Below are 13,102 nucleotides of genomic sequence, written 5' to 3'. Positions count from 1 at the left end.
CTCAAAATTGATTCTTTGACCCCTAAACCGTTAGTGACTCAACAAATTTAAATGAATGTAATAATTTACCTCTGTACTTTTTAATAAAAAGTAGCAGCTGTAATAGAAATTGAGACACTAATTGATATGCTTCTTGATGTTTTGTTCTAATCATTTTCAAGAGGTAATACAGTCAAAAGAAAAGGCAATTTATACATAAGAGGGATTAGATTGCAACCTCAGCTCCATATTGGACAAATCAGTTCTTACCTAGGGATTTCTAGCTGTAACAGAAAGATAATAAAAGCACCTTCCACACAGATTTATGAGGCTTACCTTTGATAAAGCCTACAAAACTCTTCATCGAATCCCAAGTTCCATACAAATGTTGACTGATATTGATGGTCAGCTCCACCTGATGACTTCCCTTAGAGACCATTTATTTCAAAATATTACTTTTATAACAGGAAAAACCAGAGCTAAAGAGATTTGACATTTTCCACAAATCAATATATATTTATTGGGTGTTTATGTCACATAGGATACAGAATCTGAGTTTAAGCCAAAATAAGAAAGCTGAGGGTAACAGAAAACATGAAGGAAGAAAAATAGCATGCAGTAATTATAAAATGATACAGTACCTTTCCTTTGTTTCAGGATGGAAGCTCTGCATTGACTAGAATGTTGTATGTTTTAGCCATTCTGGTACAACATCTGATATAAAAGTTTTGCACTCAACAAGCAAATCCTAGTTAGTTCTTTAGTAAAATACTATTACAGACACGTGGATTTTCTGTGTTATGTCATGGTCTAGAAATGGTTGGCAAAAATAAAGAGAAAATCAACAACAAGAAAAAAAAAGAAAACAATAAGAATGCTAAAATTGTAAAGTTGACGAAGGGAAGAAGAGAATGGGCAAGAAAAGAAAAGAAGCCCAGGAAAGTGGGAGCAAGCCAGGATTTCAGCAAGTGATGCAATATACTCCCTCAAAACCAGTATTTCTGGTATCTATAGATGTTAAGGTCTCAAAGCATTTCATGCATGAAAATGTACTCTTCTCTCCCACTTAACAAACACTCACTCACTGTTTTCCCAATGGCTGTTTTCATTCGCAAGGCCTTCACTCTTTTTTTCTAATTCCTTTTCTCTAAGTCCACCATAATGAGGTAATCATGGATATTAGAGAAATCAGACTTTCCTTTCTAGACAAAGAAACTGACCTGACTCTAAAAAAAGATAGTAAACTGTCACTATCCAATTCATATTGAAAGAAATATGCTAACATTCTCATACATAGAAGGATTTACAACATCCTATCCTTAAACATGCCATTTGGCATAAGAATTATTTTGGGTGGGGGCCAGTACTGTGGCACAACATATTTAGGCTGCTGTCTACAATGGTAGGATCCCAAACGGATGTCGATTTAAATTCTGGTGGCTCTACTTCTGACCCAGCTCTCTGCTAATGTCCCCGGTAAAGCAATCGAGAATGGACCAGTTCCTTGGGCCTCTGCACCCATGTGAGAGACCTGGATGAGGTTCCTGGCTTCCGGCTTGCCCCAGTACAGTTCTAACTGTCATGATCATTTGGGGAGCAAACTAGCAGATGGAAAATGATCTCTCCATCTCTGCCTCCTTCCTACTTTCCTTCTGTAGCTCTGCCTTTCAAGCAAGTGAAATGAATAATTAAAAAATTATGATTAATGGCACTTAGAAACATCCCTCTTACCTTTCTTCTGTTTGCTAAAATCAGGAGTAGAAATTCTCTTACGAACTTTAGGTGGAAATTCTCTGAACTCTGTATTCTGTCCTATCCTTAATCCTAAGGATAAGACATTGAGATGGAGAAAATTCTGTGCAAATCTTAGTAAAAATAACTCCTTTGTTCTAGCCTGTCTTTTAGTCTCAACTCATAATTACTGCCTTTTTCCCTCTAACTTAATATTCTTTGTGAATTTCAGTATCAAAGGGTTCAAGCTTGTGTCTCCTTATCTCCTTATGAAGCCTCATAAAATAAATGTGTATATTTTTCTTCTAGATCCGTCTTATGTTAATTTTCAGGTCCAGTTGAAGAAATCCAAAAAGAGAAAAGTAAAATTTGGCCTTGCCTACATATCAGGTATCTCACACACAGTGAGTTCTCATTCAATTTCATTGTTTCCTCCCTATCCTGTTTTCCTTCTGTTCTTTGTACTTCATGAGGGAAACATTTTGTTATCTCTGGGACTCAAAGGTGGAAATGAACACCAATACATATACACACACACACAACCTTTTACCATACACACACAACTAAAGTTGAACAAAGCCCAATAAATAATAACAGACTTGGTAGAACATTCAGAGAGTTTTTAACTACAAAGGACTATGCTAGGTGCACATTGCAATACAACCTTTGGGTCTCTTTAGTTTGGAAATATCTTCAAGAAGTTCTTTGATATCAAAGAGCTTACCTATTTTCAGTAGCTTTAAACTAAAATTGCTCAGCTTCCCCGGTGGGAAAAAAATAAAGTCTCATACAGAAAAAGAAAACATCATGATCAAGGCTTTAAGGGAGTGGGAATGGAATCTCTCACTGGTTTTCAAAAATTTTTAACACAGCAGTTCCTCTGCATAGCATAGACTGGGGCGGGTGCCAGGCAGCTATACCAAATTCTACCAGGAGAAAACAGGAAAGAATTATGGCATGCCACAAACTATTAGCTCTTAACAAGTTAAACATCTTCCCTTCCTGATCACAAACTATGGATATTTGAATTATTTCACCTTCTAAAAGGTGAACAAAATGTACAGAATAAACAGCATCTTCCCAGGAGGTTTGGTTTCCTAGAGTGATAGACAACTGCATTAACTCCACATAAATTGTATGCCTAAATACAACAGCTAACAACATGCTACCTCATACCCATCACTCTGCTCCTCTTAAGTGGGTTGAACTTGACCTTCAAAGCCCTTGAAATGCAAAAAAAGGAAAAAAAAAAGCACTCCTGACATTTATGAGTGTCTTTTCTGCTTGATTGCCTTTTACCGCCTGAAAATAATAGTGAAAGCGTTGTGGCCAAAACCTGCTATAAACACTGACAAATAATAGGAAAGGCAGACTGTTTTATTCCAGGCAGGTTAAAGCTAATCTAATCAAATCTGTTTCTTTGTAAGCCCACCACTATGTTCAATTTCTTTTTGATTAGAAGTGCAATATGGTAGGACTCTGCTGGACTACAGTTACAAAATTGAAGTTTACATTTTCTTTACAAACAACTCTAGTGAAGGAATATGTTTAAAATGTTTTTTTAAAAAAAATATTTTACACTAAATTTCTAAGAAGATTCTAAGAGGAAAATTTTCCACCAAACCCTTTTGATTCTGAAAATGTACCAAATCTTTCTATTCCACCCAATAAAAATATACAGCAAGGAGAAAATTTCCCTGACCCTGTTTCAGAGATTTCAGAAAAGATTTCTTTGAAAAATACTTGCTAATGGCAGTCAAGATATGTATTACATGTATTTAAATATTCAGTAATGGGAACGATGAGACTTGTGGCTGAAGAATAGTTACCAAGTCATTTTTCAAGGTACAAAGAGCTATTTTCTTTTCATAGTCCCTCATCAAAAATAGAGCTTTCACATTGAGCACAAAGCAAGGGTATATGCCCCAGCAAATAGATTTGCATTTGCTTTCTTGGGCAAAGTTTCCATATACCAGAAAATCATTCTGCCTCTCCATTCCTCAATTATGGTATGCAGCAAACAGACATCTATCTATGCATAACACTACACTACACACACATACACTTGCGTCTATTTATAGTGTGTCTGCTGCTGGGTAATAGTGCTATGTAGTCTTTTAAAGCTTTACAGTCAGAGGAGTTTTACTGAGGGTGTTAGAAGAACAAAGAAGAAATAGCTATTGCTTTGCATTCCTATCCTCAATAGTAACACACAGCTCATACAAAAGGATGAGGTAATCTACCCCCATATATTGGGATTTCAACAATATGTTTACCTATTACTTGTGACTTTGGTTTGGGAAAGCTGTGTAGAGTGGCAGCCATGATAAGGAGAGAAGGACCCTTGCCTTGGCATTATTTTGTCTTGTTTACAACCTGTTTTTTTGTTGTTTGCTTGTTTATTTGTTTTTATTGACTAGCACTGTGGCCATGGCTTCTTTTGGACTCACTTTTCAAATGTGTAAAATCAGTAGACAGCATGACAGAATTTAATATCCTCTCAAATCAATTCTAGCACTATAGAAGATTTTGTGCAGGCCTAGTAATCACATAAGACCACAGATCAAAGGTACCACAAAGGAAGAGGAGCACATTTATGGCATCTACCAAGATACAAAATTTTTCTGTGACCAATTTTGATTAAATTTACAAAAGATCCAGTGCTATGGCACAGCACTGGTGGACAAAAGGGGCATCTGAAAAATGCTTAAATCAAGAAGAAAAATGGATAAAAACATGATGATAAATTCTACACTTGTGAGATCACAAATTCAGTCAAAAAATATTTTTGAAAGGTGCTCCAGAAAAGATGGGTGGGGATGTTTCCTTGAAATTACCTGACAGAAAGAAGACGACTAGATTTTGGTTGACCAGGAAGCACAAAATGATTGACACAGCTGCTGAAGAAAATAATTAAATTAGGGAACAAGGGATTAATTTGGAGCAGCAAAGACTTGAGGAACTATTAAGCATCAAACTACTATTTGTTTTTGGTACAAAAGACAGAAGTAGATCCACCAAACTGAAATTCAAGAAAACAGATTTTGACTTCATAGGAATAATGACTTGGATTTCTTATGCCAGAAAATGTTTACAAGTGTTTAAGAGTCCCTAGGAATACCTGGCATTAAGACTACACTTACTGACACAGACTTACACTCAAGGAACCCACAGCCCTGAACTAAACACTCTATTATGAGATAAAGCCAAAGCGACAAAGGAAACAATCAATCAAGGCATACTGGTGACTCCGCAAGGCAAATAATCTGGCATTGTCCAGTTCCTAAATGTAGCTTCTCCTCAACTTTAAAACTAGAACATGGGTGTTGCAAGACACTCTTTAAAAACTGCACATAATGAGCCACTGTTCCTTAATTTTACTTAGATATCAAATGTTAATGTTTTAGTCACAAAGAGAATATGAGGACTAATGGTTATCAGTCCATTCTTTTTTTTACATTTTTAAAAATATTTATTTGCTTTTATTGGACAGGCAGATCTATAGAGAGAAGGAGATACAGAGATAAAGATCTTCTTCCATTGATTCACTCCCCAAGTGGTCACCATGGGCAGAGCTGAGCTGATCTGAAGCCAGTAGCCAGGAGTCTCTTCCAGGTCTCCCACACAGATGCAGGTTCCCAAGGCTTTGGGCCTTCCTCTACTGCTCTCCCAGGGAGCTGGATGGGAAGCGGAGCAGCCAGCACACAATTCAGCACCTGTATGGGATCCTGGCAGAAACAAGGTGAGGCTTCAGCCAGTAGGCCACCATGCTGGGCCCCACTCCATTCATTCTTGCTGCAAATGTTTCACAACGGTATCCCAAGACCTGCTCCATACTAACATGCGATGCTGAAATCTCTCTGGTTTGTCATGAGCATTCCTCAGTGCTCAGATATATTAGATTATCACTTCCTACTACAATGAGGACACCATGTCAAACAAAACAATTGAAAAATGGGACTGAGAAGGCTTTAATACCCTAGCAGATGCAGCATCAACCACTACCCATTTTACAAATGTTGCTGCCAGAATATTAAGTTCCTGCGAAGGTTCAGTGCTCATTACTGGTTAGGGCAATGTTTTAGACAGGCTACAAAGAATACAAATCTCAAGAATTATCTTACAGGGTTCTCAAAATAATGGCATAAGATTTCCTCAGTGGAGAGTTAAGACTTTTGGCTATAAATCTGCCCCAATAACACTGCTCATTCAATTATAAGGCTACAAGCCCAAGAGAGATTAATGAGATGAATTGTCCACTAGTCAAAGTAAAAACACAAGATCTATCCTATCTTATTTCATCTTCTGGTTTAATCAGTATAAGTGTTATGTAATGTGACATTTACACATTATTGAATACACTCAAGGAACAAATTGTGTATAACTAATCAGCAGATCATTCTTCACTTTTCTTGCAGACTCTAAAATTAATGACACCCTCTCTTTTTTATTAAATCATTGTCAAAAAATTTATATGAAATTTTTTTTTAAAATGACCATGGGGAAAAAAGTATTTTTTTGCAGTTTGGGTGCTTTTTTCCCTAAGATAACCAACCCCAGCTGTGTTGAAAAACCAGTTTAAGGAATAGCAACTTACTTTTTTTCAGTTTGTTAGATCTCTGACAAGCAACTTGCTCCTCCAAGATCCAAAATGTTCTTTTCCCACTTGATTCTTTCATGTTTGTTACTCCTCTGTAACTCGGTGGTTGTAACACAATTGGATGTGATGTCCAAACTGTTAATTGGGTCCTTGGGAGTGTCCTGGCTGGGCTGGAGCAACTAGGCCAAGCTGAGCTGGCTGGACTCCACACGCTCCGCCAGCTTCCGTCCCAGCAGGGGTGCCTTCTGATGGATCTACTGGGATGACCCCTACACTGGGGCAGCTGATAGAGACGGGCGCTCTGCCCTGAGCACCCTGGTTTCTATTTAGTCACCTCTCCAACATGCTGAGAATTTTAATTAAGCCAGAAACTCTTTGGATATGACATCATGAGTCACTGAAGAAGGGACATCCAGTACAAGCTAAACTCTCTCCAAAGAATCAGCTTCCACAGATCCCAGCAAGTCATCTTATTTTAAAAGATGACAGCCACTTATATCACCATTTCTACCTTTCCTGCCCCAAACTAGCCAGTATCACAGGTTACTAATCTCTATCCCTTTATCATCTTCTCATACAATAACCTAAGAGTTTCTTTCAGTCTTTCAGATGTCAGCCATGGGTGACTATGTCTGTGTCACTTTCACCTGACCGTTTGTTAAATAGTTTGGGTCAGGCAATGTGTGAACTCCACCACCCCCAATATAATCACACACATTTGTCCGCCTCCCCCAAATGCCTTACTTTGGAGAACACACAGCAGCTGCCCTGTCATCTAAGGTGAGAAAAGAAGCAGAGATGTTTGGGACAGCCCCTAGGATGTCACTACTAAGAAATAGGTCACCTACCAGAAATGCTCCAGTCCAGTCAGAGGTAGCTGTGAATAAAGAGATGGGGAGTGACTATTAAACCTGAATTAGGAACAAAGACATGTGGGAGGAGTGGACTTGCTGCTGTCTTCAGGCTGCAGGCTTCTTTTACAATCATTGTGCTAAGTATGCTACAGACACATACCTATACACTCAAAGAATTCCTAGATATGGTAAAAAAAAAAAAAACTAAAAAACAAAACCCCTCCCATGAGTGATGGGATATCATTCCATGGGGATGCCATTTTTTTAATAGAATGAAATGCACCTATATGTTTTAATATGGAATGAGTCCAAAGACATACGAGTAAAACAGAAAACCAGAATAAAGGCTAACAAGTGAAAGTTCTGCAGAGCACAGCGCTGAAAAAAGCAGAAAACATTTCAGGCTTACATAACAGTGTTATTCATGTGTAAAACAAAATAGAAAAACTACTGTATATATGCACTATATTTAAGGGGGTGAACCCTATGCAAAGAAGCTGGAAGCCAGTTGAGTGATGATGCTCAAAGGGAATCCTACTTTTATCTGTAATTTAAATTTGTGGCCACTCAGGTATTGCAGAGCAACTTCTCAGGATGCCCACATTCCTATCAGAGTGCTCAGACCACGTTCTGCTTCTGCCTCTGCCTCTAACTCAGCTTCCTGCTCATACACCTGAAAGGCAGCAGATGATGATCCTAGTGTTGAGTTTTATTCCACCCATTTAAGAGACCTGCATGGGGTTCCAGGCCCCGGCTCCAGTCTGGCCTAGTCCAAGAAGTTACGGACATTTGGAGAGTGTGTCATTGGATAGGTGATTCTCTCTCACATCTGTGTTTCAAACAAATAAATTAGCAAATAAATACATTTTTACTAATAAGTTTGTGGAAAACAACGAAGTTTAAAGATAAATTTAGGAGTGAGTATTTAGTTTAGCAGTTAAGTAGCCTATATCCAGCTTCCTATCATCTAGGTTTGATTCCTAACTACAGGACCTGACCAGATCTATTAACTTGGACCTTGGAGGCAGTGGCGATGGCTCAAGTTAGTAGATTTTAGTCACCCACATGGTTAACCAATATTGTGTTCTTGGCTGTTGTATCCTGATTTCGGTCCTGGCCTTGCTCTTATTTTCTCAAGCGTTTGCAGAGTGAACTAGCACGTTGGAGTACTCACATTCTCTCTCCCTTCCCTGCCAAATTCCCTCATTTCTCTCCTTTTATCTGCCTCTCAAATAATAAAAGTAAAACTTTTTATTTTGGTGTAACAATTTTTCAAATCCATGCAGTCTTTGGTCATGATACAATATCCATGAACTGTTTGAAGATCATGCATATTCACAAATTTCAAAATTTTTGCATAAAACGAGCAGTTTTAATTTCATTTTGCATGAACTCCTTGAAGTCTTATTGTATTTAAATTTTCTTATACAATCACGTTTTCTTTCCTAAGTTTTGTAGTTAACATTTATTTTAAAAGGAGAATACTTATACAACAATGCGTATGAAATTACTCTGAAAAGCAGAAAAGTCTGGGCATATGATATGTGAGCTTTTACTGTTAACACTGCCCAAACCAAACTGTTATACCCAAACCATTTTTTCCTTGGAAGAGGCAGACAGAGCAACTCATCCAACCCCTGCTGTGCTCGCCTTGCACCACTGGCTTCCGAAAAGGACACCACTGAAAGAGAACCATGTTTCTATCACTTAGTTCATTGTGCACATGGCCAAAGAGTAAATGTACTACCCTCAGTAAGCTTTCCATAAACACCTATGGATAAAACCCTCTGGTAATTGATTAACAGAAGGCAAAAATACTGCTTCATTCCCCCAAATGTCTGCAACAGGCTTGACTCAGGATCCTGAAGCTCAACACAGGTTTCCCATGGGGAAATCCAACTATCTGAACTAGCATCTGCTACCTCCAAAGATGTATATTGGCAGGAAGTTGGGTGAAAAAGGATCCAGGACTTGAACCATGTACTCTAATACAGAGCATGGGTCTCACAAGCAAGGTCTTGACTTCTACAGCAAACACTGGCACCTTTGATTCATTACTGTGCCTCAACATACAGGAACAAAAGCTCCTTCTGGATTACTTCTATCCATGCTTCGCTGAATCTAATTTACCAGGATTTAAAATGTAATCCAGTAATTCTCAACTACTCTCTCTGACCATAACCCCCGCTCATTATTTTCCCAATTTCATTATTCAGAAACAGAAATTTTTGCTCCTTTGTTTTGAGAAAGCAAGATTTGGGCCTGGTACAGTACATTCAGTTATGTCATCAGCTGAGATACCAGCAGCCCATATGGAAGCAAAGGTTTTGAGTTCTGGCTGCTCCCCTTACCATCCCGACCCAGGCTAATGCCCCTACTAAGCCAGTGGATAAGGGCACAAATACGTAGAATGCTGTCACCCATGTCATAAACCTGGATAGAGTTCCAGGTTCCAGGTTTTGGCCTGGCCCAACTCCAGCTGTTGCAGCCATTTGTCTGGTGAGCTAGCAAATGACAGTTTTCTTTCTATCTCTCTCTCTTTCTATGTGACTCTGCCTTTCAAATAAATAAAACGAATCCTTAAAAAGAACCAGTGAATGCACAATTTAAGCTAATTGCTTTTCCTATATGTCAGGAGAATTGCTCCTGAGTTACTAAGCTTAATCTTCAAATCCGGACAAGTAATTGAGGCACAGAGACATCAGGCTCCATGATATTAGGTGCTAGGTAATGATCTGAACCAAGAAGGTTTGACTTCAGTCTGTGCTCACAGAGACTGCCCTCTGCCAGAAACTCAGAGAAAATGTGCCCCCAAATGCTTGAGAAAAATATCTTGCCTCACACACAGAGATCAATGGAGTTTATCGCAAATGAAACCGTCAACTTCCAGCAATGTTTGCAGCAAATGGTAGTTAAGATTAGAGGTAACATAGTAGAGTGCAAGTAACACATGGTCCTATAAAAACAGGTTTCAGAAACACAAGTGGGAGGAAGGAACAAACCTGCTTTTATTGGAGTCTATGGCATTGAAAAACATAGCTTCTTCGACAAGACAGGAATAAACAATAGCAGGAGACACACTTTGGACAGTGCAGACCAGCTCCACTTTGCAAGGTGAACAATATCCCATTGAGTGTCACAGCCTGATGAACATGGAAGCATAGTAATAACTTGCTCATTGTTCTGTCACCTGCAGGGGAGCTTGCAACAGTCTCATCATCCAGGAGTCACAAAATAGTGCTCTCCCGTCTGACTCTGACCATCACTTGTTTCGTACTTTTCTAGAGCCTTGCTCATGCAACTCCTTATGTGGAATGTCCTTCAAACTGAATTTCAACCTAACTTCAGCCAAGACCACATCTACCCACTCTTCAGGATCCCAATCACCCGCCCACTTCTGCTTGTTCTCTCATCAATGCTTCCATAGCATTCACTGCCTGTGCTTTTGCATCTGAGACTCTTTGTTTGCAGTGACAGCCTGTGTGTCATTTCCTCTCATAAGCCAGAAGTTCCTAGATGGGGAGGTATTTTCCAAGTATTTCCCCCAGGGTTTGGCCAATACTGTGATATCCTTAGGGTTGACAGACAGGTTTGAGACATTTGTGGTTGGTATGATTTGCTGTTTCAGATTTATATATTAAAATATTTATATAAAAGTAGCAGAGCGAATATAAGAAACAAAAGTTATCAGAGCTGACTTTGTGGAATAGTGAGGAAAATCCCTGCCTGCGATACCAGCACCCTGGACTGGAGTAACAGTTCAAGTCCAGGCTGTTCTGCTTCCCATCCAGCTTTCTACTAACACGCCCAGGAAAACAGCATAAGATGATTAAATGTAGGAGATCAGATGGAGTTCTTGCAACCTGCTTTCAGCCTGGCCCATTCTGACTGTGAGAAGTGAACCAATGCATGGAAGATCTCTTTCTGTCTCTACCTCTCTCTCTCTCTGCTATTCTGATTTTCAAATAAATAAAATAAACCTTTTTAAATCTTTATGAGTAAAAGGTTGAAAATAATACAATAATCAACATTTCAAAGCTAAACTCCCACAGAGATTTTATATTCTGATAATACCTTTCTCTAAAATTTCTAGACAGGATCATAGTTTATGCCACACCATACAAAAACAACAGATCAAGATACTGGTAAGTAGAGTGTGTGCATCAACTGCATAGTGAATCAATCTCCCAAAGTGAAATAGGAGATGGAACTTCCCATGTTGCTTCTTAGTTGGGTAGTGGAGTGTAGGGTAAAAAGAGGGCTCCCAACTCAGGCTGATAGCTAAGCTCAGCATTGTTGCTCTCAAGCTGTATGAACTTGAAAAAGTACTTAACTTTGTGCCTCAATATCTCCAGCTAAAAAACAGAGTTAACAACAGCATGCCCAGCCAAACATTATGGTAAAAAACAAGAGTGGCACAGTATCATTGGCCATACCAGCATACACAAACACGCACACAATCAAAAAAGAAGAAACTAGCAGATGTTCTTCAAATAGGTACAACATGAAAGATCCAATCCACCTAGTGGATTAGCTTTTAACAATGCTTAAACTCTCTGGAATGCAGTGTGCATGTATCCCAGATAATAATCATAAAGCAGCCTTGCTTTGAGAATGCTTGTGATTTGTGTTACAAATGATGGAGTCATTTCTTAATTAACCTACTTCTACCAGGAGGATCCTAAATAAACAATTCATCTTCTGAATAGATGAGCTTTTCAAATCCACTAAGTGAATGGAAACTAATTGTTGTTATTTTGGTGGGTTAGAGGCGTCAGTTTCCTGTGAGCATATAACTCCATTCTTGTGGAATTTATAAATTATCTCATACTCACTCACTTCAAGAAAAGCAGTAAAATAACCTATGACTGACACAAAGCAAACTTACAGATAATTTCACCTATCCTTAATCTCCAAGCTGAGCAAATTTCTTCCATGATACTGCAGGCAGTGGCTGTGACTACCTACACAAATAGATGGATGCTATGGTCATTTGTGTAAGGTAAAAAGCTACTTCATGTGCACAATCGGGGGTGGGTGTGCACAGCACCTTCATAACGCTACTGCCATATTCCTAATACCCACTGCTTGTGGCTTCTCTAAAGCTGTGAATGTCAGCAAGGCCAAGCTACTGCTACTTTAGTAACTTGCCTTTGAAAAACATATTGATTTCTTCCTACAAATATCCCTCTCGCTAGATCAGAAAACCAGAAATCAGAACAGATTGAAGTACACTCACTTTTTAGTTTAAACTGTTTCACTGCACTGAGGATTCTTGTGGGGCATTTTAATTGGCTTGTGTCTTGCCTGGTGTTTCCACACCACCACTTCCCAGTTTTCCAGAGGCAGTGCAAGTGACAAGGAACTGGGCGACTTTCAGCAGGAGAGCAAGGTCTGCAGGTTCCAGTTGTTACACTTTCCTAGGGCAGTGATCCAGAGGCTGCAGCTAGGGAACCTCCTAGCCCCAAATCATCTTGACTTCAACATTTCCAGTTGGTTTTGCCGAAGTGTGGGCATGAAGCCAGAGGCTTCACAGCAATAACCAAGCTGCTTTGTGAAAAAAGGGGACAGCGTCGGAGGATGAACCATTGCATTTCACTGCACCCTCTGAAAGAAAGAACGCTGTCCAAGGACAGGGATAGGGACTACTATTCAAGCAGCTTCTCAGGACTCCCATATGCCATAAAACGACCCCCTCCCTTTGCTACTGCATCTTTTGTCTGTGGATGGAACAGAGTTTGAGAGTCATATTGGACTTCACCCAGGCTCAATACTGGGTGGAAAACACAGGTCACGGCAAAGCACATGGCTGCCTTGTCCAGCAGAATCCTCGCTGTGACGTGTTTGCCCATGTGTGTCCGTCTAGATCTGAAGATCTGTCCTATTTCTGCATCTGTCTCATTCTATCTGCCTCTCTGTTTCTGTCAGGGCACGCTGG

The 13,102-nt window shown here is 39.4% G+C and overlaps 1 protein-coding gene across 5 annotated transcripts in view; it reads right to left on the bottom strand.

Moving 5' to 3' along the window:
• The window catches only part of ST6GALNAC3 (ST6 N-acetylgalactosaminide alpha-2,6-sialyltransferase 3), a 578,537-nt gene that overhangs the window by 352,614 nt on the left and 212,821 nt on the right, over window positions 1–13,102 (bottom strand). The window contains exon 1 of one of the 5 annotated variants that reach the window (XM_058660872.1): window positions 2,435–2,629. The exons of the other annotated variants lie outside the window; for them this stretch is intronic. The gene's annotated coding sequence lies outside the window, so the exon portion shown is untranslated. Of the gene's footprint in view, window positions 1–2,434; window positions 2,630–13,102 lie in introns of those variants that run through there. 5 annotated transcript variants of the gene reach the window in all.

Source organism: Ochotona princeps, chromosome 2, assembly GCF_030435755.1.
Source record: "Ochotona princeps isolate mOchPri1 chromosome 2, mOchPri1.hap1, whole genome shotgun sequence".
Taxonomy (NCBI): Eukaryota; Metazoa; Chordata; class Mammalia; order Lagomorpha; family Ochotonidae; genus Ochotona; species Ochotona princeps.
This window is presented reverse-complemented; position numbering and strand designations above follow the sequence as displayed.